This window comes from Micropterus salmoides, unplaced genomic scaffold (assembly GCF_014851395.1).
Source record: "Micropterus salmoides isolate LMB-PRFRI ecotype aquatic unplaced genomic scaffold, ASM1485139v1 Ms_hic_scaffold_6, whole genome shotgun sequence".
NCBI classification, from domain to species: domain Eukaryota; kingdom Metazoa; phylum Chordata; class Actinopteri; order Centrarchiformes; family Centrarchidae; genus Micropterus; species Micropterus salmoides.
The window spans coordinates 37035228-37061408 of NW_024044348.1; the positions used below are offsets into that span (position 1 = coordinate 37035228).

Genomic DNA, 26181 nt, shown 5'->3' on the forward strand with positions numbered 1-26181 from the left:
CACATTTAATTCCAGGTTCTCAGCACATCTGAATTACAGCAGGCTGATGAGGGAGAGAGGGCCAGGCCCCTCCGGACTGATTAGCATCATTTAAGAAAGCCTTCCTTTTTCCTGCCCGCCTCAGCGACCCCTCTCTCCCAGTCTCTCTCTATCACTCTCTGCCACTCGCCGGGGCGACCCGCCCACCTCCCAGCCTAATATGGGTGGCATCCCCGCCAGCACAAGTCAATATGGAATACGCTCATTTACATCTAACACAGGAGAACGACTCAAGTGCCTGTGCCTCTGGGGCTATTTTATTCCTTCAAGTATTCATAGACAACTGCTTGTTAGCTTTAGATTCTGTTTTCTAAAAAGTGTGGACAGAAGGACATAACTAACGCATATATACGTCAGGCGCCATATGATGCAGTTTTTTCTGCCCGTGTAAAGTAAATAAGACAGAGCCTGTTTTATTTGTGCATATTTCCCCCCTTCTAAATTATATAAGCCTTGCACATGGCTTAAAATTTTGTAAAGCTTTTCTCAAAATCCTACTTATGGTTGCCATTCTGTGCCAAAAAGTTCATCTGGCCTGTAAATTTAAGCATGGATTACAAATATTCAAATCATGAGCTTACTGTTCAAATAAACATTTCCAACAGGGAGGGGAAAAGTTGCAAGGCATACACTTTCAGCATAATTCCTCCTCTGGCACCTCCCCTCCCTTTGCTCCTAATATAAAACAACCACACACACACACAAAAAAAAGCAGGGAACAGAAAGGGGGGGTTTGGGGGCGGGAGACAAGAAATGCAAAAACAAAAGACAGAGTTAAAAGTTTGGCTTCTTCATTTACCGTGCGGCTGGATAAACAGTGTTGATGAAATATGTAATTAATGTAATTGTAACCACCTATGCAATTACAGTCAGCCGGGTGGGCTCGGCTGTGGCCCCGGTACACCCTGCCATAGGACAATAGGGCACCTTATTACAGTTTTAAAAGGGGGAGGGAGGGGGGAATGGGGTGAAAAAAGGGGGAGGCTTAAGCTGGTCAGCTGCTCACCACATGGTAGAAATAATAAGGACTGAAGTCACAATTATTTCAGCTTTGGTTTAGCTTCGCTGATCATTGCACTTCATACTGGACAATACAAATACCTGACAAACTCTTAGGCATCCAGGGATTTGTGAGCCATATTGTCTGTGATATACAAATTAAATGATTGAATACAATATGTGAGACTAAAGTAGCAATACCACATGGAAAAATACCACATCACAAGTAAAAGTTCTGCATTGAAAAGTATTATCTGCGAAATTTACTTAGAGTATCAAAAGGTAAAGTACTTGAAGCTGAAAAACTGCCCCTGTGAATGTTATACCTCTATACTATACTACTATATACTGTATTATATTATATTATTATTAGATAGGATAGATAGGACAGATGGGGTGGTGATGGTGCATAGATAAGATGCTTGCCTTTGGTGTGGGAGACCTGGGTTTGATTCCCACTGTGAGACATCCACCATTGTGTCCCTGAGCAAGACACTGAACCCCTAGTTGCTCCAGAGGCGTGTGACCTCTGGAGCAATTGTAAGTCGCTTTGGATAAAAGTTTCAGCTAAATGAATAAATGTAAATAGACAAGGGGAATAACTACTTTATATACTCCTGGGGTAGTTTAACCTACAAGATTGCATTATATTTCAGAAATTGATCATATTGTTGAATGCAAAATCCAAATTTCAGCGCCAACCATTGAAAACCATGTTTCTCCAAAATTTCCAAAACTTTCATGAGCCATGAAAACAGGCCTGTTTTCAGCTTTGTGTGAAAGGATTTTTCAAATAATCTAATCTAATGTTTTTTATTGTTTATTCAGTTAAAAAAGTACAAAGAATTTCTGGACCCTCAATCCTTCAGTTTTTCCAAACAAAAATCATAATCACCAAATTTGGAGATGCATGGTTTTCATGGGACTGCAAGGACAGTTGTGGACTGGAAGTATAAAGTGCCATGAAATTAAAATACTCAAAGTAACAAGAGCTCAAATCTTTACTTAAATAAAGCACTTGTCTAAATGTAATTAGTTATTTTCCACACTGGTTAATCTGCTATGACCTGATCAAACGCATTAACACTTCTATTTGAATATTTTGGATTCACAGTGCACACCACCTTCTTCCACCATCTGCAACCACCAAAGACGCCACTATATAAAACTGGTCCCATGTATAGACAGCTACAAATTATGGGGGAGGAAGAATGTAGCATTAGAATGTATAAACATATTGTCAACTGGGTAAAGACAAGTTAAAATTTAGGTTGCGGTGCAGCCCACTACCCAGGCCCTTCCACACTGACAGCCAGTGTTATCCCAGGGATTAAAATAGCCTTTTCTCTACTATCCGTCCCTGCCCAGCATTAAAGTCTTCCACATTTGCAAAATTGCAAACAGATGCAACTCAAGTACCTGCAAATAATCTGCCAAGACCAATTTCAAAAGGGAGATTTCAGAATATGTGGGAGTCATTAGAGGGAGTATTATTTCAGCGATGAGCGCGAGAGGGCCAGCCATGTTTCACCTAACCAGATGGGTTCTGCTGCCTTTTATTCAGGAAGAAAGAAGCCGACGTGTTCTTCATCTCCCCCGTTCCCCCAAATGAAGATATATAACGTGTATGAAACAATTACGGAAGAATATTGGAAGTTTCAGAAGCAACCAAAGAATGTCAAATATCCTTTCGAGTTTCTCAAAACAATCTTTTCATCTTCTTCCCAGTGAGGATGCTTTCGGATGGGGGCTGAGGAGGGGGATTTTGAATGTAAACGAGGGTACAGACGCAGAGATCTGAGGCTTTTATTGTTTTGTATTGAGTGTTAAATATGAAAAAGAATTAAAAGGTAGATGCCTTAAAAGGGGCCTGTGGCGTATGTAAATGAAATATGTTTCAGAGCCATAATTTGCAACTGCTGCTGTTGTTATTTTTCAGATGGTTATCTGAAGTTTTTCTGGTCGCCTCAGTGCAGCTTTAAAGCAACGCACAACAAAGCGTTCACCAATTAAAGACAATTTTAACACCAAGAACTGCAGCAAACTTCATTAGATTATCCATCCAGCAGCTGACAAAAAGCCTATCAGAATGCATCTTTAAGTGTCTGTAATGAATAATGTATAATCAAAACACTTTTTTTTCACACTAGCCATTCACAACATCAACGTCTAGCAGCCGTTATAACAAATGAAATGTTTATATCAAATGGAATTTGATTAGGTGACTGGTTATTATTGCTAGTAGGGAAGCAGAATAACAATCTAAGGCACTTTAAAAATGATCAAAATCACCAAGCCCTTGAAACAATACACATTCAATCAAATTCTTCATAATTGTAACAGTAGGAAGCATTTTAGGCATTCCACCCACAACAAACAGGCTTTGTTCTCCTGTTATGAGAGGCAGCGAGGGGACACAATCAAGTGCGTGAGAAAGCCAGGAACGCAGGATTTCAAGCAATTCCTCCCTTTCTCTTTCTATATACCCCACCACCACCACCCCTTTTCTCTCTTTTTTCAGGGTCGCCCATATTATTTGCTTCCTGTCTCATTGTAGCTGGCAAAAAGAGAATTTGGTAATTGAGTGGTACAGAACATGTGCCCTCCCTACTCGCAGATGACAGATGGATTATAAAAACTTCAAAGGCGAGCATTTGGAGCACCAGGGGAGAGATGCTAGGTATTTGAACTATCATTCTTTACCCAGGAGACAATGACTGCCTGACATGGTGCATACATCAAGGAATAGTGCAACGGCACAGACATAATCCAACACACACATGCACACACAACCCCTCCTTTTACTCCTTTTCCATCTCTCTTCCTCTCCTTCTCCCTCCCTGTGCTATATATTTAACATCCTGTTCTGAGCAACTTTGCGCCAAGCTTGGGATCATAACAAGTGGGGGGTAACGCTGAGAGTCTGGAAGAGAGAGAGGAGGCGGCACAGGAAGGGCAAGGAATCTTATCTTTGCATTTTTCTTTTCCAGACTTGTCACCTTTGTAGGCTTTTTGCAGCTTTCAGGGTTCAAACAGTGGCATCTCCTTTCCCCTGGTCAGTAAAATGATCAGTTTAGCTTTAGCAGTGGCTTTGTGCTTTTTTTAAAAATACAGCCAGATTAGCAGGTCTTGAGTAAAACTGTAAGCACTACTGTAAGCAAGTGAAGGGAGAATGGTGGCGGTGACGCCTATAATCATCTTATAAGCATGATTTATGAAAAGGGCCATCTGCTTTGCCTTACTTAAGCACGGAGGCAACCTTTAATAATATAAGGACATGAGGAAAGGAGGGGATAGTGGGGGGTGAGTACAAATGGGAGGGGGGAGACTATTCAACACAATGACATACACACAATGATTCAACAAACCGGTACCCTGAATGCAAGCGCCTCTCTCCCCTGCCTCTCTTCTTCTTCTTCTTCTTCTTCTTCTTCTTCTTCTTCTTCTTCTTCTTCTTCTTCTTCTTCTTCTTCTTCCTGTCCCTTCTCCTCTTCAGCATCCAGCCATTAGTTCAGATGGCAGCTAATCACTGTTGACCTCCACTGTCATACCATTTAACCCTGGCCCCTCCCCTTGACCCTGAAGGAATTAGCAGCCTCACTGTAACACACACACACACACACACACACACACACACACACACACACACACACACATTTGCATGCACAAACTGCCCTGCAGACAGAGAAAAAGTTCCATTACCCACAGTCTCTAAATTCTAGCATATGATTCTTACACGACTCATAAATGCAGAGGATCCTACCCAATTAATCATTTGGCCTATAAAATGGCCAAAATCGCAAAAAAAGATGCCAAAGTGCTTGTTTTGTCCAATAAACAGTCCAACTACAAAAGACTCTCAGTTTTGTCCGAAACACTTTGTGTGAAATAATTTGAGATGCTGGAACCAGAGACTTTTGGGGATTTTTGTTTCAAAAATAACTAATACGATTAATCATAAGATTTGTTTTTAATTTCCTGACAATCAACAAACTGATTTATCAACTGGTTGTTTCAACTAAACTTTTTAGTTATTGATTAATCTCTCAATAGTGAAACATGCCACTAAAAACTTCCCAGGCAAGAAGATGTCTTTGCCTGATTTTTTCAACCAAATAAATTCAATTTACAAAGACTTAAAAGGAAGAGAGAAAGAAAAGCAATACACTCTCACATTTAAGAAGCTGTTGGCATGTTCACTTGATAAATGCATAAATGATCGATCATCAAAATTGTTGTATTAATGTATTAATTCTGGCCTTAAATTCCAATACAGCCCATCAGGTCTTTGGACTAATTAAAAAGTGGAACCAACTGAAACCAGCTAAGTGATATCATAACACATTTCACACATGAAGAACCAGAACGTCTCAAAGCGATGCAGCTCTGACTTGATTGACATTCATGCCCCAGCGGCTGCCCTTTGGCCTCGCTGTGACCTGGAAATGGCTCCCAGCGGGACCTTAAAGAGCGACGGCGGCAGCGTTGGGGGGGGGTTACAGCATATGCTATTGTGCTACAAACCACATACACACATTTCCACATGTGCATATAGGCACACACACACACACATATATATATACACACACCCCTCCCAGTGTGGTCACCTTTTCAGTGTCCATCAGGATTGTCGGCCTAATCCTCGTCGGATCATCTCATCAATGCCTAGGCTGTTTATGTGTAATGGATCCCATCTAACTCCCTCTCTCTCTAACCCCCAATGCTCCCCTTGCCCCTCCCTTCCCTCCCACCCCTTCCCTGCTTCCCTCCAGGTCTATCACCATCCTCTCCTCCCTCCATCAAAACTGTTCTCACTGGAATACACCAACTGTTTTATTTCCTTTTTGATTTTTGATTTAAAAAAATTTAGAATTAAGCTCCACTTGTCTACTTCTAGACACCGTGAAGACAGGCAGCGGCTATATGTATTTAATGTTACGTAATTATAAATACAACAGGAAATGAATCACACTTCATGCCCAGTGGTCGGTTTATGAATATGATTTTTTTTTAATGAAATTTGAGAAATGTTTTTGTAGTATAAAAAGTTAAACCTTTCTTTTCATAGCACTCACTTTTGGGTTTGGCAGAATTCAAAATAAATTCCATATTTCTGGTCTGCCACATAATTTTCTTGACAAACCTGTCATGGAAAGTGTATAACCGTTTGTCATCCGGCCCTTCCCATGCTTCCTCACTCTCTTCATCCTCCTCCTCCTCCCTCTCTTCGAAGCCTCGCAGCATGTGTAAGCAGACGCGCACGTGCTCCCTTCGCCCTCATTACGCGCTAACTACGCTGTTAGATTAAAAGCGTGTACAGAGAGGAAGACAGAAAGAGAAAGAATGAAAAGGAAGAGAGAGAGAGAGGAGGAGGAAGAGGTGGGGGGGGGGGAGGAACAGGCCGAACCTCCATAATTAAGATCACTTCAGAGATTACCTCGGGCAACAAAAGCACGGCAAGCGGCCGCCCGCAGCCACAGAAATTGGATGAAAAAGGGGTGTTGAGGAGAAGACTGACCTCCGCTAGCTCTCCACCGGGCTCTGCACAAACATGAGCCACGGCTGGATCAAATGCCCTTCCCAGCAGTAACTGACACACACACACACACACACAACAGGTACAGTACTGGTACATACTGTAGAGTCACAGTGACAGCGAACTGAGGACAAGCACACGTACAGGCAGACACACATAGAGGATTCAGCACCTGAGGGCTTACATTTTATTACAGGCCACATATCAGAAAACACACACAGACACACACGTCTCTACTAAGTACACTGCCTGGAGAGGCAATCCGTCCACCGGCGCAGACCATCACTCCTGTGAGCCGAGTTCCTTCGAGTATGATGCCACCTTCACGTTATTTTAAGAAAGGGCATGATTGCCAAGATAGTAATCAGTTACAATTTATTTTTATACGTAACAGAGACAAACTGCACCTTTTACCTTGGAATTGGTGTATTTGCTGACATGTTTAATTCATGTGGGATACACCGTTCATAACGCTACTGGGGAGACAGTAGAGCTATTCCCCAAAATTTAAAATAACCACTAGGAGGCTGAGGTCTTTTATCCTCATTTGGAAGATAATTTTTACCATAAATCTGATATGATGCAAACATGGTATGAGACCCATCTATAGGATTCTGTCATCCACGGGCTTCCACACCAGCTGTCAAACCAACGCTTAAGTTATGTTTTCACTCTACTTTTACTCTTTGCCTTCCCTCTGTCCATTTCCACATCTTCCGCTCTTCTGCGTTGTTCACATCGCCCTTCTCTTCCCACCCTGCAAACAAACCCTGATCTCCGGCGAGCAGAGGGGAAGCCATTTACTCTAATCACAGGGATCCAGCAAGAGCGCCTCAAAGCCCTCGGGGGCTGATCGGCAATCAGAGAGACGGAGGCTATGAGGGAGACGGAGAGAAATAAACTCTACCTCAACTTCAGATTTGTGGTGCAAACCTCTCCAATCCCTAATCCGAAGCAGCTCTGCCATGACATTGTCCTGTTGGTGGATAGGCAGGATGAGGGGTGTTTGGGAGGATATGAGCACAGAGTTTAAGGACTTCCTGTGACAGAGTAAGTTCTGGTCAGTGGGGTCACAGGCCGGGTGAAGTGTGGAGGCACCAGTCAGGACAGGAAGGAGGCAATAAGCGTACACGATACTGTGCTGGGGCAGAAAATGAGCTTATTATCTGTGTGGCTTTTGATCCAGCTGTTCATCCACCAGGTTAAAATTCTGGCTGAAAGGATAACTCACGTGGATCTTCATTTCCGTCGGTAAGAAACAGCAAGAAACAAGAGTGGTCAGAAAACTGAAAATAAAACAAATGTTAGATTTTCTATACCACTTTCTTTCAAAGCTCAGACTGGATGGTTCCCATTAGGGTTGGGCGATGTCTACAATGAAACTTTTATGATTTATCACGACTACGTGTTTCATTCTGCTAGTTCTTGCCATGGCAATGCTATGGTGTTGAGCAGATACAATGTTTATCATGCCCACCAACTTTAGTTTAGTGTGTTAAGCATGCTGCACTTGCTAATTAACACTAAACGTAAAGCAGACTAGGTTGTCTAGGCTAATAGGAATGTGAGTTTTGGAGGTATTTGGTCAGAAACCAAAGTATCGAACAATTGAACTTTTAAAACTAAAATTAAAATCACAACCTCATGATGGCGCTAGATAAAAACAAAGTTATTATAATTCATCTCGGGGGGAATGTGAATGTGTGTACCAAATTACAATGCAGTCCATCCAATAGTTGTCACCAAATGTCCATGGAGGAAAAGTCAGGGGATCATCAAAGTCTGGTGGTTTTATTCTCAGGGGACCATGAATGTCTTGGCAAAGTTTAACAGTAATCCATCCAATAGTTGTAAAGATATTTTACTTTGAATCCCTAAACTGCTGGCATGGCTACAAATGTATGATAAAAAAAAGTAATAATTGACATTGTTTGCAGATTGAGGTAAAACGACAACATTTTTAGAGATGTTGCTTTCATAATGGTGGTCTGTGAAGAAAAAACTTTACCGCATTCCAAGATCTCAGTGATTGCTTTGGTAAGCACAATGTTATAACCATAAGCATGAAGAAACAGCAAAACCTACGAAAAAACAATCCATCTTAATAAACCTGAACTATCCATTAAAAAGACCCTTTCCTGTCTGTGATTTGGTACAAAACCTGCTACAATACTGAGTTACCACTATACACTGTACAATCCAATGAATTGTAGGTTTTCCATGTCTTTTTCCTATTCTTTCTTTAATGGGTGCCATAGAGTGACAGGAGGCTAGAAATAGCGAATCTGTTCAAAATGACCCCCTAGTTTTTGGGACACACATTGTGAGCGGGTGAGCAAACTTGAAGTGTGAACTCACTCCCACCCTTCGAGCCTATCAGTGTCATCAACCACACCATGGATGCACCCCCCCCCCCCCCACCACCACCACCACCACCACCATCTTCTCTGTGTGTGCAGATCTGACAGTCCTGTTTACCAAAGCAGCCAACAGACAAGCTGAACAAGGGCCCGGGCACTTCCACTTAACTCTCTCCCCATTACTACGATTGGTGTGGACGACACAACAAAAGAGATAAAATGCAGTTCTGAGCCGCAGAAAACAACTGCAGCTCACGATCAAGAATAATAATAATAACAAAAAAGACATGGATGAAAACAAATAAGGAAGACGAGGTGATGGGGGCTAGAGAGAGAGGAGATGATGAGGTGTGCCGTTTGAAGAAAAAAAAACCCAGATGATTTGAGAAAATTGTCGGAAATTGCAGGAGATCTGTTAAAGGTTTCTTTTCCAGCAGGGGTGGGAGCGCATCTTATGACTTAAAAGAGGTATTAAAGGAAGGAACCAGGCGCCGGGGGAATTCTCCCACGTCGAAGAGCTCTCTTTTTAAATTCAACCCTGGTAATAACGTAGATAAATAATAGATAACTAGTATTTAGCTCCCACCTTGAACAACGCTTTTTAAAGTAGTTCATGAAAGACTGACAGCTCTTGGCGAGCAAATGCACTTACACTTTCTCATGCGTGTGCCCGCACACATGTACTGTGTATTTTACCTAATTAAATAAAACGCCAGGTGGGATCAACTGATTGTTTGTGAGTGTTTGTGTGTGCATGGACGAAAAAAGGGAGAGGCAAAGAAGGGAAGGAAAGATCAGATGTTTTCGATGAATTTGGCCATGTTCATGTTCATCATTAGTGGTGTAATCAGCAGCTGATGGTTGGTTTAGGTGCAGAATTGGTAAGAGGCTGTAACTGGTAGGGCCACTATGTTTGTTTTGAGAAACGCAATACATGTGGAGTTAAGTAGTCTGATTTCTGATTGAACCTTATCCCAAGCAAAGTGTTTTATTTTTCAGAAACCTAGACAGTCGCGCCTTTATTCTGAATTATACTACAGTTAAGTTAAATGTTTTGTGTTAACTTAGTTTATAAAATGGTCAAGGTTCAACATCAAATTGTATTTATTTGGAATCTGTGGTACAATATTGCCATGCTCCAGCCCTCCAGCACCCACATGGCTGTCGCCTGTTCCTGATTCACACATCACAGACCTGTAACAGTTTATTTACCAGCTCTTTACTCAAAACCAGAGTGGCTGTATTTCCACCTTGTTTGTCATAAATACATTGTTTGGAGATATTGGGGTTAGGATGTTGCAGTTTGTTGATACCCTGGGGATGGTCTTGCTTTTTTACATAAATTGAAGAGGTGATTTTGCTCCCCTCCCCACCCTAATAATTCTTGTACAGTCCCTAAGATTGTCTGATATTTAGGCCTCAGGCCTTTTGCTGTCTTACGGGAATGATGTTCCTTAAGGAAAAAAAAAAACATTAAAAAAGTACTTGTTTTTGAATATCCTGTCCTCAAATAAGGGCAAGAATAAATCAGTAGACATATATTTACCTTTTTTTTTACATCAACTATGCCTCAGAGATGCGGTGGCGGCTGCACCAGGCGTTTACAGAAGGCTGTGTGTTTAAATGCCTGGAATGCTCATTTGCCTTTTGGGTTTACATATTTACTTTTGCATAAATGGAGAACAGTAATGTGGTATTAAGGGGCTTCTCAAGGGGAAAGTTGTGTGTTTTTAAAATGCAGCCTTTTTTAAATGCTCCCTCAGTTTGCTATATTAAGGAAGGTTCATGATTAATGCAGCATAGATCTAATTTCTCTTGATTAAAAAAAATGAATTAGAAAAATAATGTCAGACTTGAGATGAGCTCAGCCCCCCCACCACACACACATACACACACACATACACAAATATACACAAACACTCCACCCTCCCTCGCTCAAAGTCATCAGATACACAATGAGCATCCAGGCTAAAATGAGCAACAAATAATAACAAAATTCCCGATAGCTAAATATGAAATTTAAAATGACTGCCTTGATCAACTAGAGCCCAGTAATCTTTAGCACCAGCCACAGCTGTACCACCACTACTGTCACTTGAAATAAAAACCTAAACCTTTCAGGGCTTTCAATTGAGTCTTTAATTCAGCCTGATGTGACATTAAAACCCTTTGGTTGACTTCCACTGGCTGTGACAAATGTACCAGCGCTTAATAGAGGTGTGCAGACAGGCCGGCATTTCAGTGACTTTTATCAAACCGAATTTATCAGCGCAGGCTCCCCGGATCTGTGGCAGCAGCTTGTTCAGAATGAAGCCTACAGATACCGTTAAGCACATCATCCCTCCTCTCTGTCTAGCTCCTTCTCCCATTCTGCTCGCTGCGTTTCACTCTAAGTATTTTCCCCCCCGCTCTGTCCTGTCATCCCTTTGCCTACTGTATATTTATCTCTCTTTTTTCTCTGGATCTACCATTCCATGGATGTCGTACTTTCTGACTTTCTGACTGCCAAGTGTCAAGTTTGTCAAGTTTGGTTTTTTTTATAAAAAAAAAATCCTGCAACTCCTTTTGTATGTGAATGTGTAAAAGTATTCATGGGACATCATAGGACACTGAAACTCTCCATTTGAGGCTATTGAAATTGTTTTACATGGGTTAACAGTGTCTTGTCAAGATGTCAAGATTCACTGATGTTTAATAAAATCTCAAGATATGTGAAATGACGTATAATCCTGACCAAATAAATACACGAGTGAATTCACCTGTGCAGGAAGGAGACTCTGGTACAATTCTAAGGAAAGAGCTCACCAGTCTCCTGATTACAATGGGGTTATAAATTTGATTTGTTTCCATCAGTTGATAGATAGGAAAAATGGGAGATAAGAGTGGGAGAGAGGATAGAGAGATGACAGAAGCTCCGGCAGAGAGACAGAAGAAAGAGTGAAATGGTGGAGTGAGTAGTGTGACAAGGAGGCTTTTGAAGGGTCCTCTCAAATGCTGGGATTGCTCAGTTCAGCGCCGTCAGAGCCTCTGAGGTACTTGAACCTTGCCTGCCTTTCCTCCACCTCTCTGTAGAGCTGCTGCCCTGCAGGCCACCTGTAAACCGCTTTGACACATGATCCACTCCCACAGATGTAGAGTGGAAACACACACACACAGAGAAACTGCTGCTTGCAGACAGCTAAGCATGCACAACGCTTTAACGCACCATCAACGTTGGGTTGTTTTTTAACATTAGCACTCGATTAACAACTGGCTGTCCCACTTTTGAATGGAGGGGCACTCACAGCAGAAACAAGAGAGCTACCTAATAGTCTCTCTCATGACACGTTGATTAAAAAATTTGGGGTTTTTTTTCTTCTTTTTATGCATCTCTCACTGTCAGTCTTAAGCAATACATCCTTCAGCGAGACAGGACAAATAACCCGCTATTATCCATGGCCCTCACGTTGGCGTGAAAGTGGCACTAGGAGGATTTTAACCTTCACCTCCTGAAGGCAGAGGGAACAGGACACGTTGGAATTTAATTAAGTAATTAGACGGACGCCTTGCCACAGCCACAAACAAGTGGCGGGGAAAGAGAATGGCAGCTTTCAGACAAACACACAAATCCAAATGCACAACACAAAAACTGTGAAACAGACAAACGATTACTAGAAATGCAAGCTCCTAATTTAGATGAAAACACACATGTATATAAAAGCAAAAGTACCATTCAGCCACTTGCAAGAAGGATCTAAGCAACCCCCAACCACTACCAAAAAAGTGGAGACAAAAAAAAAAAAAAACGACGGCTCCTGATTAGGCATTGTCAAAATATTTGCGACGGAGGAATTCCACCAGGCAAGCTCGGAATCGGCTCCTCTACAAAAGAGCCATCTTCCCTGAGTAACAAGTTGGTGCGATGAGTGTCGACAGAAGAGGAGCTGAAATCCCCCCCGGGCTAGAGAATATCCCGCTATTGTAGTCTTAACCCGCGAGACCTGGCGGGGAATGTACAGCTTTCACAGTCACTTCTCATCCTATTTGTAGCACTGCCGCTGATGTGCGAGCGCCTGGGCCACAGCAGGTCACCTCCACTACCCCTCTTTTTTTATCTCTCTGTCTTCCTTATACTTTCGGTAACCACAACCTTTCCAAAGTCCAACAAATATTTGAGGAGGCATTCATCTACATCGTGTTATTTCCCCCCACGCCTAACCACTTTTTTCATCTCTCTTTTTGTATTTTTTGTTCCACAAGGCAAGTTTCATTAAAGATCCAATTATGCAAATCAGGTGCTGGAGAGGCAGTTGAATGTGCACTATAATGGTGTACAGTAATCGTTCGACACAATATACGGCATCCGGGGCCAGATTTATGAGCGCAACAGAACTGCAACGCCTCCGTCCTTTGGTGAAAACCTCTTGATCATAATTAAAGGTGCAGGAGTTCTCTCCAGCATCCTCACACCCTCCCTTTTCTCCCTTTTTTACTCTACTGTTTCCCTCCTTTCCTCTCCCTCCATCTTGTGCTACTTTGGTGTGCTCATTAGCAGAGGTCTGAGAAGTTTACAGAGGTCACATCCGAGAGGTAGAGCAGCTAAAGAGCAGACATGACATGTGCTATGAAGTCAGTAGTATGTGAAGAGGGTAACAGACATAACCTGCCTCACACACACACACATATAACCTTCCATCTCATCGACACTGGAGGTATTTACCACTGTCTTAGCTGAGCGTGGCTGAATGCTAAGCAGTAACAATTCTCTGCTTCAGGACCTCTGATTGATGTGTGCTTGCCTGTTTGTGTTAAGCTGTTGTCTACGGAAATGACACAGCTGAAAACGCAGCGCCTTTCGACACATCAAAAAGGAAAACGGTCCTGACATCGCATGACGCATCCTTAAATCTGAAATACTAACGAACTTAGGGGAAAAAATACCAAGCTAAAGCCAAACTCAATAATGCCTTAATGCCAAGGAGGCTCAGCAGGGAAGCCGGGGCAAACAAAGGAGGAATATCACGGGTTGTGAGGATAAGGTGTTTTACATTTTTTCAGGACACATTCCTTGTTGGTGTTATGTGAGTGCCAACTGATTAAACAGAGAGAGAAAAGGCAAGGCCAGATCATCGCCTGGACACTGGACTTTCTCAAGGCTGAGGAGTTAAACTATCCTTGAAAATACACACACACACACACACACACACACAGAGTATGTGGGGTTCATGTGCACATGTCACAAAACTGTTGTGAACTCAAATGCTAACTCCCACGCGTACCAACCTGCATGCATGCACATTCTCAGGCTTATTTAACAAAGTCTGTCACTGAAGCTGCACGGAGATTATGATGAAGTTTAAAAAATAATAATAATAAAGATCCACCTTGTGCCCACTTCCATACTAACCTCTCCCTCTGAGACCACTTCGATCTCTTCTTTTCCTCTCTTGCCATCCAGACCTTAGCCGCTCTCACCACCCACCCTGACTCCTCCCGCTGCCCAGACAGGCAGACGCTCCTTATGATGGCACCCCGGTATGAAAGAACTGAGTCAAGCCTATCTGTCAGCACCTCATCTGCCCTACACTCTTTATTCTTAGATCAAAATGACGTCCATGATTACCCACCACTCCAACCCATCCAACCCACTGCTCCTTCAACCCTTCAACCCCCAATTCTTATCAGGCTCTCAGGGCACAGAACATGCGGGGGGAAATATACACTCCAACTCGTAAGTGAAGGATGAGGCATAAAGCAAGAGCACACAACGGGAAAAACTGAACAGAAACTCTCATTTAAACAATGATTCAATAAAGCTGATCATTCATACAGCGAGAATTTAATTGATAGCATATTCATTTGAGGCTAATGGTGTCTTCCATATTTCCCATTGCTTTTATATTCTCAATAACTGAGTCAGAGGTAAAGCACAGTCAGTTTTACTTCGGCCCTAATTTATAACAAAAGCAACGTGTTAAATTTACTGTTGAATACGAAATAACTAGAACATGGCAGGCTTTTGGACATTAACATTACATGTAAAGATGAAGAAATTATACTCATCAGTTTACTTATTAATTCCAAAAAATGAGATCCTAAAAGTGAGCAAAGGTCAGCGGCGCTAACTTTTGAGGTCATTCATGCCCCTTTCTATTTATAACCACAGCGGTAGAAATTGTAATTGCTGTTCCTTATAAAAGTTTGCCATCATACCCTGATAGTGGCGAAAAATAGTCTAATCTAACATTTTCTATGACAGAAATTCAAACAAATGTGATAAAAATCTCATTGTTTGAGATGTCGGTCTAATGTGTGTAATCTAGCGTGTGATGTTTTGTGGTCAGGGCAATCTCTACTTGAGTTCATATCCCACATTTGATTCAATGCTTTCGATTGTGTGAGTGTGAGTGTGCGAGTGTGAGTGTGCGTGCGTGCGTGTGTATGTGTGTGTGTGTTCTTGTCATATTAGCCTCACACGGTATCTGTAAGCCCAGCTCGCCAACATCTTCCCCTCTCTGGCTTGAACTCTGGAGATCAAGGTCATGGAGCTACATGGCTCGACCCAGACTAACGCCTATGTGTTACAGCCCCTTCAGCACCCTCCTTGCCCCCCGTGGGACACACACACGTACACAGATATCCTGAAATACACATACGCCGCTGCCTTGCCCTGTTACTCGCGTGAAGAAGAGGAAGCAGATCAGAACCAGAATGAAAGGGGGGGGGGGGGGGGGGGGGGGGGCTTTCACAATGACTGCATATATCAATTAATGGCTGGCTGAGCAGAGCTGGCCTGATCTGGCCTGCCCACCACCGCCCTGATCCCAGCGGACTGGGAGCCCTGGCCTCGCAGCCTGTACAGCTGGAGCCCTCTCCCCTATAATTACATGAGAAGGGGATCAACTAGCCACCATGAGGCTGGCTATCTGACTATGGACTGCACTATGTTGCAGATGCATGTATCACTGCCTTTGGTACAGGATATCTTGTCTTGTCTAATTAATTATGCACACATATTTTTCTGTGCTGCTAGATTATGTTATTTGTGTGACCACTTCACTGTGGGTTTGTGTGTTTTTGCAAAGGCTCTGGGATGTCTGCTCATGTGCTGCCTTCTTTACGCGCATTTGTTAAACAAGTGTGTGATTTTTCAAACAGTTTTATCATTCTTTCCTCTTTTTAAAAAAATCTGATTGTGTACATATGAACGGTGCAAATAATTTGCTGCGTGTCGGACTGACAACACGGCAGCTTCAGTCGAGCGGGTCTACTCCACGGTGAACCGAGCGGCTGACTGACTGACTGACAGCCTGGTGAAAAGAGGACTGATTTGATGCCATCCTTTGCATGCCATGCTCTCTCTCTGTCTCCCCCCCCCCCCCCCACCCCCGTCTCTCTCATCACTCCCTTCTCCCTCGTTTTCAGCTGAAAGATGTGTATCGCCACAGTCAGTCACGGCCCGCGGCCCCCTTAGCAACACTGACATGGGCACAGGTGGGAAAGCAACTAATACAAGATCAACGTCGACCGCTACACACTGGCTCCCAAGAGCAGATTTTGAGCTCCGTCGGTCAGAAAGTTGCAGCCCAGGAACATGTCAAAATACTTGTGCTGTATGTGTGCGGCTTTTTTTGCTGTAAGAAATCTCACACTGACTCCAAAATAAAACATCCCATCTACAAATGTTGTGAATTTATCTATTTGACTTGCCATGAAGTGAAGATAAATAATGCTTTTCTTTTATAAGAAAAAAAATAAAAGCATGTGTCAGAAATATTTAGACGTATTTGTTATTGTAATTATTTTAATGACAACAAATCTGATTATTAATAGTACAAATCATTACTGAGAAGTATGTAATATTAAAATGGAACCTGACTGGTAGACGAACACAAAAAATCAGAAGTAGGCCTAATGAATATTAAATAAATTGCTAACACAAACCACTGAGGCCTTGACACCAAATTCAGTTTATCAATTCCTCTAACAGACTAGTCTGCAAAACAAGGCCTTTTCTTAAAAGGTGTCTCTTCTCATATATTTTCACCCGGAAAGAGCAGCGCAGAGAGGTGCAGTAAAGGGCAAACAGGTCTGTGAGGCAGCCTGAACTGTCAGAGGAGCAGGGACAGTTATCCATTTGCTGTTCCATCTCCAATATGGGAATGTCAGGAGCTGACAAAAAGGGTTTACGCCCAGACACTATTACAGACATAATATCCGCCCTGTGCATACCATTAAACAATGACAGCATCTCAACTGGCACAGCACATCTATTTATCCCTTTTCCTTGCACAATGCATCTGAGGAAGAGGCAACTTTTTTGGGGGGGGCTTAAGACAACTTTAAGGAATGTTAGAGAAACAGTGGGAAACAACGTGATACACATAACTGAGTATTTTAAGAAAGATGACACGTGTCTTCCCAGTCATTGTGCAAGTGGCTGGATAACCCAGGTCAGATCACTGAGGGGTCAACTCGACTTCCAAGAAAAGGTCCTCCCCACCCAAGACGCACGGTGAGACAGAGGCTTTAAATGGGATTACAAGCCTCATCCCTGCCACATATTACTGATAATCCAATACTGCTCCATCATATAAGCACACATTCTGACATGTGAGCCGCGGTGTGGGAATTCGGCACCCGGTTAGAGATTTTTTTAGCGCATGAAACGCGCTCAACCTGCTGAATCTTTCGGATATCCTAAAAATACACAACCTCTCGTAAATTAAAAGACGATAGCGTGGAAACTCCAGAAAGCACGAGTGCTATGACATGTTATACACCCGACCTCATCCATCCTCCGGAAAAATTTTATTGCCTTATGGGTTCCGTCATTTTATATTTTCCACAGTAACGGATGTCTATCAGCCCCATGTAGTCTTTGACCGACTCGCCCCAACTTCCCCTAAAAAAACTCACATTCCCCCCCATCAAAAGTGACAGCGGTTCCCAAAAAATGTCAATTTCACCGCTGCTAATATGTGCATTAGTCGCCACATATGACATTTACCCCCCTCGTCTGAATGCCATCGTAACGCCTCATCAAAGCATAATGCAGGGGCTGCTTATTCATAAGAGAGGTCGATCACTGCACAAAATGGCAGGTCTCACCGGCTCTTCTTCCATCTCACAAGTTTTGACACATGGAGGCAGAGGCACCGGCAAACTTGAATCGTCTTCCCGCACTCTTTCAGCACAAGTGCGGGTGTCGGTAGAAAGTTTTCCGTGTAGACTCTTAACGGGAATACGGCTGGACTGTAAAAGTAAAAGTCTCACACTGCTATTGCTGTATGCGCAATATTGCAAAGCCGTGCGACCGAAGCTTTTTACGCAAGCAGTGTAAAGTAAAACATGCGACGGTAAACTTAATTATAATGTATTTTCTACTGGTATAAAATAGTTTTTAAGCGTTGAGTTGCAAGGTGAAGAGCATGGCAGCCCATGTCTTGGTCCCAGCTGCTATTTTGTTGCCGTTTTTTACGATCGTCACTCGCTACGGATAATTGCACTGTTATTTTCTAATCATGATTGGGGAGACGTCGGGGGCCCCCGCTGCGATGCACCCGCACAAAAAAACCCAATCGTCCCCAAAACTGACTTCCCAGCGAGTAATACACTCCCAAGCCCCCAGTAAAACCCCACTCCTGTACTATAAGCTCCACACTTCTTCTTACCTTTTAAATTTGGCGAAGCGCCGGCTAACTCCTGCGCGTAAACGATGCGTTGTGAGAGATAGTGTTCATTGAATAATGAGGCATGTCCATATGATTTGACCGGATCATATTCTTGTCGGATGACGGGGGTGTTGAAAAGTGCGCTTCGGACCTGTTAAAGACTGTCCACTCCTCGATCCTGTCCCTACAACTGCTCCCTGCCGCGCATCCTGAGTTTGAAATGAAAAATACGTCTTTATTACTTGTCTCTCTTCTTGCTTTTCTGTCGCTGTCTGCTAAAGGTAAACGTTTGCATTGCTGCCGATCGCCAGGCATCAGCATATTCCCTTCATCCTTCAGCTTGGACTCCCCCTATCTGGTAGGTGAAATGCATTGTACCGTTAAAAAGGCACTCCATTGTAGAAAGCAGAGCCGACTGGCTGGATGCAGCCCGGGTCTAGCGGTATTCGCCGTTGATGGGGATAAAAAGCAGCTGGTGAGCCCAGCGTTGTACAGAACCGCGTTTAAAGAAATAATCCCCTTATCGTTACATTTCCACTGGTACCATGGCAAGGGAAAAAAGCCGATTCCCAACCACCATAGTTTGTTTCTGACCTTGAACTGCCCACAAACACTCTTTTATTTAAAAATCTGCCCCCTGTAGCTACATAACCATCCACACACAGCCAGCCTCGGCGCTTAGGCACCGTGCGTTAAAAATTGGCTTGTATCCGTGTAAAGACACCCAGGTCACAAAATCACTCCAAAAAGTAGAATTCCTTACCTTTCAAGTGAACTGTTTCGAGTCTTGTTCCTCTTCTCCTCGCCTTAAAAACTCCAGGATAAATGAGTGTTGCCTCCTGTGCGTCCTGAGCGTCAGTCACCGCTTAAGAGAAGTAATGAGTGATAAAAATGACGCTCATCTATCTGCACTGTAACCTTGTGGCGTATTTAATGTAAATAAGCCCCGTTGTGTTACCAGTCCCCATGCATACAAACGCAAAACCGCTCCTCAGGGACTCGCTTTTGCCTTTTTTTCTCAATGTATTGACGATTTATCTTACTGCCTGGGAGCGCAATAGGGAATGAACATAATTATTTGTAAATATGATATATTAATAATGCGACTAGTCCAGTTTGTGAATGAATGCATTTCTACACACCTCTATGAAGATTTTTGAAAGCTCAACTCTGTCTGCAAAAGAAGCAAATACTTTTTTTTTTTTTTTTTTTGAAATTTCCAACAGGAGCCCAAAACTTCAAGTTGGGACAACTTTTTTTGCGATGCGTAAAAAAACACACGACAAAAAGACGTCCCGCATAGGCCGAACTATTTCTTGCAACTACAACCTTCCTTGCCGGATGTTTTGATATATTATGCTTCTATAGGGGGGTGGAAGAGACTGAATAATGCAATTATAGATTCAGTGTCCCAGCGTTGACAAAAGACAGGGCTTCAATAGAGGCTTTGTTACAGGATTATATAATGATTATGGGGTAATTATGGGAACGGTTTGGTAATAATAAAAAAGTATCAAGTGCTCTCTTGCACGGACAGCTTGTTTTCTATAATGTAAGTGCATGAGTAGAGGAGTGTGATAAGACAGACAGACAGACAGACAGACAGGCGGTGCTGCTGACAGCTAGTGGCAGGATGACGGCAGACAACCCCGATTATTCAAAATGTCGAACCGAGAGACACATTAATGCCACTGACTGAGATGCTATCAAATGCCCTCAGAACCGGACATGGGCCCACGATGGAATATCCCGGGGTCATATTCATAACAGCCCCCCCCCCCCCCCCCCCCCCCCCCCAGCCCCATCCCAAACACACACCCGCCCTCATCATCCTCTCCCCTCCATGCCGTTTGTGCCATGCTGTATGTGTCAGAGAGAGAGAGAGGCAGGAGGCAGATACACATGTAAATGGTCACTCTGACAGAGAGCACATGACACTCCATCTGTGGGTGAAATTAATCCGCACCTTGCAGTGTATACGAATTATTATTATTTGAATCACATTTGGGAATGTGTTGCAAATCTGTTTATTAAACTTTTTTTTATCAAAAACTTTTTCTTTTTTTTTAACCTTTTTGCACATTTAAAGACATGAGTATCAGGCACATTAAGATATACACTGGCTTAATATTAGTTCACCGTTTTCCTTTGACTCTAGTGATACTACTAATAATATTTATGCTTTTTTGAAGATATTTTCACACTGGTGAGTCAGTTTGTGTGTGAGTTCTGTGAGACATTAATAGATAGCCTAAATATCTGCTTTCTTCTCCTTCCCAGACAAAACACATCTTCCTCTTTAAAAGAAACTCCACATTCATTATGCACTATGAAAATCAGATTCTCATGCTGCTCCTTTAAATGGTTATATGGAATTCAGTTTGATGTGTATGAAATTCTTTTTTTCTTTCCTTCTTTTTTTGAGCATTTTCCAAAATAGAAAAAAAAAAAGTTTCCCTCCCTTAAAGAAATTAGCATAACCATTCCCCATCAATAATATGGCTATCTCTATGGGAGTGATAGCAGCAAGCAGTAGGGGTGTTCCTTTTGCCGATTCTCCATGGATCAACAGCGCGTCATCAGCTCCTTTTGAACTTGTTATAGCAAGTCAAGTGATTCTTTATCGGCTGACAGCCCTGACAATGCATCTGGGATGGGAAAGCAGGTCAAAAGGAAGTTGCCATATGGACTTAAGCATGCAAATTTCTAACAATACATAGCACTGAGGGGTTGTACACTCACATGCACACCACCATATATGTGTAAGTAGCCACGCAAAACTGTGTGCAAGCCATATTATACACGCTGACACGGATCTCAGTGGCTTAAGTTGATTGTATGCAGAGTAAGTACTACCAAACAAATTTAAGCCGCATAAAGTTAGGGCTTTTAAGGTGATAATACATTTTATGAAAATATAATTGATTTTTTATGATATTAGTGGTTCCTATTGCCTTCTAATGATTACAGATATGGGACTGAACCCCCCTTCATATTAATTAAAAAGGATATAAATGATTGTCAGCATCTGCTTTATACAAACTAATCATATTTATTTGTGTTTACAGGCAAGAGTGCAGCTTTATCTGCCTCTGAACCTAATAAAACTTCATCTAAATCTAAATCCAAGTCTAAATCCTACAGACCTTTAGGCTGCTACATTAAACGCAATTGCGAGAAAGCACATTTACTGTATGATTTCTTTTATTTCATAGGTTACTGTACTGGACAGACAAGGTCTGATGCTGCTTTAATTTGCTACTGCAACAGGTGCAACAGCATCACATTCATTTCTGTTAGCCCTGTGTACTGTTCTACGTCTCCATTTGCATTAAGGCTTATAAACTATGATGACTAGTCCCATGCTTCTCTGTTACTCTGATTGATTATACTTGAGTGAAGAAATGAATATCACACATTTTATTATTTGTTATTTTTTAAATTTGAGTCTACACAGTGTACTGCAAAAACACAATAGTGGCCCCCGTTTTAAGCTACTGATTATCTAGCTCAGCTTTTCAGTGTGCTATTAAGTTTCATTCAAAATGAATGGAAATTGGTAAGTTGCCAGGAAAGTCAATATATCACAGAGAGAGAAATTTGGTGCTGTACTGCATATCTGTTCAAGTGCACGGCCTTGTGTTTGTGTGTGTGTGTTTGTGCTGAAGGGATTGGAGGCAGAGGGAGTGTTGGCCTGGCAGTCCTGGGAGGGTCATCACTGCCTTATTACTGCCATGTTAGTGACTAGCAGCTGAAGATGGCTCTGCTCCTTGCCCCTCTGCTTGGGAGCCATCCAAGACAGCATGCTCCAAAAACAGACCGGCCACTGTTCACTTCTCAGATAGATTAAGATGTTATTCCACTTCTCTGCCCGTCTCTATCTGACTCCCTGTCTCTCTTTTCCACTTACCAGACCCAGATTTACATCATGTATGCCTGTTCCTCAACGTCTCCAGAGGCGTTATTGCTAATTTCAACTATTAGTGAGTAGACACAACATTCTAAGGGCATGGGTACAACAAGGTTTTCAAGCTGTTGTCTGTACCAGTTTATAGGGAACTACCAAATTAGATAGTTGGGGTTGAATATGTGCATATGGCAAGTGTAGTGTGTGTCTCGGTGTTTGCGTCTGTATGATGACTGCATGCATCTTTAAAGCCAGATATTGTGCCCTGTTTATATTTAAATGCAAACACAGCCGAGACTTTGGCTTCCCCCCGAGGAAAAGAAATGCTTTTCTTTACTTCAAATTGAGTTTCTCAAAGTCTAATTTGTAGCAGCCCTTTGATGAACAAATGTTTTCAGACTATCCTGCTTTAATGAAAAGGGAGTGAGTGCAATTTTAAACAATCTGAAGCTCTGAACCCTCTGTGACTATAAACTTTAAAAATTAAACTTTAGAATTTGTATCAATTACACTTTCAAGTTCTGAAAGGACCTTAAATAAGAGCCAGGAGCGCTGGCTACAGAAAACGTTTACCACACCAGACTCATTTCCACTGCAGACGTCTCCTCTATTGGTGACATCAATCCCTCATGTGAGGCATTTACATTTTCAACAAATACACACTAAATACACACTACTGTCTCAGGCCCGATGACTGGGGTCAATGAGTGTGCATGTTTGTCAGCTCTGATCGTTAATGAAACGCTCGCACAAATACAGCACAGGCAAATATTTACAGCCCAGCCTGGAGATTTCATCACAGACAAATCTGTGATTCTTCAGGAAGCGCTATATTTCTTTATTTGCCAGGACAGAGCGTATACTCAAGATCAAACTTGTCCAAGCTTGATGAATGTGGAGGAGCAGGAAGTATACTGCATTTGACTTATAACCAGGGTGATTTTAATTTAAATCATATGAATCAACATCTGCCCAGAGCAGAAATGAAATATATCTAAATGAAAACATCTGACTCTAATTGATTAAGAACAATGTTCCGCATAGTAGGTCTAGAATATTCTTGTTTTGATACTGATTTGATTTCTTTCATCCATGGCTAAGGGAAAAAGGAACTGCTGTGTGTGTTCATGGATGTGTTCATATATCTTTACTTAGCCCCAGTTTGTGCCTCTGATGCGTTACCATTACATTTTAGTCTAAGCATCGGATTTTCCGCCATTTTAATACTTGCCAATCACAGCAGATTGTTTAACAGCACTTAAAGCTATTCTGGAGGTATTTCCAGAATCATCAAAAACTTTCCCAACTATCCGGATGCAAAAATATTGTCGATGTTGCACGATAAAAAATATTTTCATTCCATTTCTCAAGTTACAACCGTATTTCTGAATCCAAACAAAGATGTTAGTAGGACGTATCTCCTTGCTCAGTTTGTACAACGAGAGCCAAAATTACACATCTATTTACACGTTGTCGGGTCCAAAATTTTTATTTTTTGTGATCTCCAGCTATCTGGACAGGAGGTATAGTTTCAACAGCAGTGGGGGTGTGAGTACTACCTTTGGGTTTTTTCAAAAAACAGCAGTATTTATCTTTTGGAACATGTGATGCTTAGCTTTCTGACTCGAATGTAGTAGAAACACATTGGAGGCACAAAGTGGACCTAATCGTTACCCACGTGCGTGTGTAAATGTGTGTGGCTTCTTAATTTTGCAGGATAATCAAACCAATCAGTGGCAAGAGTGCATAATAGCAAATGGGAAACATATTGATGATGGATTACCTGCTCAGTTAGAGCCATGAGTTGACAATTAGGACATCATTCAGAGCCCTCAAAAACACCAACCTTCCTAAATGTTATAATTCATGACTCACCCCACTATGCTTTCAAGTCACCCACAGAGACAACATTCAAACATTCTCATCTATTAAAGGATCTGCGTAGTTCCAGACTGGACTCAACTTTTTGATCAGTTTACGGGCCAGTTGTTGCCGTTAGCTTCTGAGCGGAGTCTGCTTTCCCCTCCGGAATGGGAAGGCACTCTCACACACTACCACTCGCTGTCTCCTGTCCTCTCACCTTTCCACCAGAGTCCATATTTCCTGGATAGTGTGCGATCATATTTTACTATTACCTATCAATTGGTTTCTAATCGCAGTAACGAGGCAGCTAGCTGGCTGGTGACAGAGCGCTAACGGCCTCGCAGGGAACATTAAGGAGGCTGGGTTATGCTGTGGGCCGTTAACTACCTACAGGCGCTGGCTAATGGCTCCAAATGACCTCCTCAGTGGCTATTAGCACATAATTAGAACCTGCAGACCAGTGGTGACCTCCGCCGGACACACGTGATTACTCTTCTCCCCCTGTGTTCTCCCATACTCTCCTGCACTCTCCTCCTTTCCTTTTCTTTCCTTTTCGTTTCCTATCCTCATCTCCCCACTTCTTTCGTGTCCATTCCTCCTCCTTCTCATCTCCTTTTCTCTAATGCTCTGTAGGATTACATTGACTCCCTCATGGGAAGACTACCACTAAAATTAATCTCTTTATGGTGCCCCAGTACAAAAATACTCCACCATAGTGCAGGTCCCGAGAAATTGTATTAAGAGAGAATATTCATTGCTACGTTCATACAAGGTCTGATTATTAGTATGAAACGGTTTCAGTGTCAGAGTAAATGTATAATTTTTTAAAAGCTTGCGAGTGAGAGTTTCCGCTTAAGGCCTTTTTTTTTTACCTTACTGAAAATTGCCAGCACTACTTTGACCTGATTCAGCAGCACCTCCTTAAATCAGCAGATAATGCAGCTCTGCAGTGAACAGAGAAGCTAAACGGCAGATAAAGTGCAAGGTGTTGCCACACCACAAAAGGGCTCAGTCACACTAACCTCTGTGTACACTTCAGAAACAGTCTCCCGTTACCCAGAACAAAAGAGACGCTTTACTAGGTTAGTGTCAGCTCAGGAGCAGCAGGGAAACAATGAGAGAACAACAAAAGAATGTGTTGATTTTTTTGTGTGTTCGGGGGAAATGCTACACAGTACCAGTGCCTTAAATTATCAGTGAATTATCTCTGAGCCTGTGGGAATTATGTGGGTTATTTGTAACAAGCATTCAAGGACAAGTGGGCCTTGTGTTACAACTATGAGATGAATACTAAACACAAAAAAAATTCCTGGCCAACTATCTATCTTTCCAGGCCATCTTGTAGCCTTGGAAATAAGAAACAGGTACATTTTCTCAGTTGAGTTGAAGATGAGTGAAACTGTTGAGGACATATAGTAGAGTGTAAACAGTGCTGGACAAATGCTACTGGCACTACCACTGACACAATAAATACAGCTGTTGTACCCTTGACCATGTCACTGGCTTGGCACAGTAGAACAGTATGGTAATGCTGAGAAAAGAGCAATGGTGCTCAGTCAGTCTGTTGTGAAAGCCGTACAGTCAAGGTCTTCAGGCAACAACCCAGAGGACCCGATTGGACCCAAAGCAGGTCAAGGATCCATACCATGTTTCAAGGTTGTGTCTCACTGTAGCTGTTTCAGGTTTCTGGTTTTCTGGTCTCTGATTGGAGCTAACAAGGCCCAAGAGCACATGAGAAACAGTGATAACTGGCATCTTTAGACACGCAATCCAAATTGGAAATTACTCAGTTCAGTGTAGCTCAGGAGGAATCTGTTGTGGATA

At 42.4% G+C, this 26181-nt stretch overlaps 1 protein-coding gene across 5 annotated transcripts in view; it reads right to left on the reverse strand.

Annotated features, from left to right (window-relative positions):
• Positions 1 to 19648, reverse strand: part of znf536 (zinc finger protein 536) — a 219086-nt gene extending 199438 nt beyond the window's left edge. For 2 of the 5 annotated variants that reach the window (XM_038701229.1, XM_038701230.1), the window contains exon 1: positions 19351 to 19648. The gene's annotated coding sequence lies outside the window, so the exon portion shown is untranslated. Of the gene's footprint in view, positions 1 to 18587; positions 19132 to 19350 lie in introns of those variants that run through there. The other 3 variants (XM_038701227.1, XM_038701228.1, XM_038701232.1) reach the window with 2 other exon arrangements.
• Between the last annotated feature and the right edge of the window lie 6533 nt (positions 19649 to 26181).